General features: G+C 35.5%; 1 non-coding gene across 1 annotated transcript; it reads left to right on the top strand.

The window, feature by feature from the left end:
• The first annotated feature begins 1,287 nt into the window (after positions 1-1,287).
• TRNAG-ACC (transfer RNA glycine (anticodon ACC)) lies at positions 1,288-1,359 on the top strand. Its single transcript has one exon. It is a non-coding gene; the product is annotated as a tRNA-Gly (tRNA).

The following is a 1,359-nucleotide window of genomic DNA, read 5'->3' as shown; positions in this document are numbered from 1 at the left end:
TTTCATATACAAAACAATGAACAATGGGGTTTAACTATGCTCTTAGCACAAAATCACCAAATTGCAGTAGAGAAGCAGTTACATTTTGCAGAATTTGTGCATTTGACAAAAGTTTTTTTTCCATGTTCCAAGATCTACATGTGATACGAAATGTATGAATTCTTGCAATGGAAACCTCACTGTATTTTACCAAGGCAGATAAAGGACATCTTTTGTACCCCTTATAATTATATGGAGGGTTTGGTGGCTGAAAATGCATTGCTTTGATGGTGATTGCATGTTGCTTCCACTTTGTACATAATAATGAATTAATAAAGGTGAACATTTCAGAACTGGGGATATTGCTCAGTGGTGCAGAATTTGACGACAGATCAAGAGGCCAATATTTCAAATCTGGGTGCCCCCTTGTCCAACTGTTTTACCTGTAGAAATATGTTTTTAAGTAAATAAATTGAAGTAAACATTTACAATTTTAGCATTTTATGTAATGAGCAACACATTTCTGCATTTGAAATACTGTTGATCATCACCTGAAACATAGGGTAAACACCATTAAGCTGTTTAGGATTTCTTCGTATGATACAAGCTGTGTTTTACATTCACCCTAGTTCTACTGGTGATATTATCAGTTTGAAATAGTCCATTGAAAGATCATATGAATGTTATAAAACTGTGGCGGAAACCAATAATATGCCCTTAATGAAATGTATTCATTTATACAGCTGACCAGAAGTGCACTGATGTCATTAGTTCTACAAGTTCCATGCCGTCAACCACTCTATCAACTTTTTTAAAAAGGGCTGTTTTCAGCATTCAAGGGTTTAACTCAGTGGTAGAGCGTATGAGTTCAGTTCAAGAAGTCTCTGTTTCATAACCATATACCCTCTTCAATTGATCCTGTTAAAATGTTTTTCAACCCAATGCACTGTAAAAAACAATAGGATATATCATCATTTCATATGCAAAACAATGAACAATTGGGTTTAACTATGCTCTTAGCACAAAATAAACAAACTGCAGTAGAGAAGCAGTTATGTTTTGCAGAATTTGTGCATTTGACAAAAGTTTTTTTTCCATGTTCCAAGATCTACATGTGATACGAAATGTATGAATTCTTGCAATGGAAACCTCACTGTATTTTACCAAGGCAGATAAAGGACATCTTTTGTACCCCTTATACTTATATGGAGGGTTTGGTGGCTGAAAATGCATTGCTTTGATGGTGATTGCATGTTGCTTCCACTTTGTACATATTCCTGAATTAATAAAGGTGAACATTTCAGAACTGGGGGTATAGCTCAGTGGTACTGCATTTGACTACCGATCAATAGGTCCCTAGTTCAAATCTGGGTGCCCCCT

Source organism: Ambystoma mexicanum, chromosome 4q (assembly GCF_040938575.1).
Source record: "Ambystoma mexicanum isolate Mex_15411 chromosome 4q, UKY_AmexF1_1, whole genome shotgun sequence".
NCBI classification, from domain to species: Eukaryota; Metazoa; Chordata; class Amphibia; order Caudata; family Ambystomatidae; genus Ambystoma; species Ambystoma mexicanum.
This window is presented reverse-complemented; position numbering and strand designations above follow the sequence as displayed.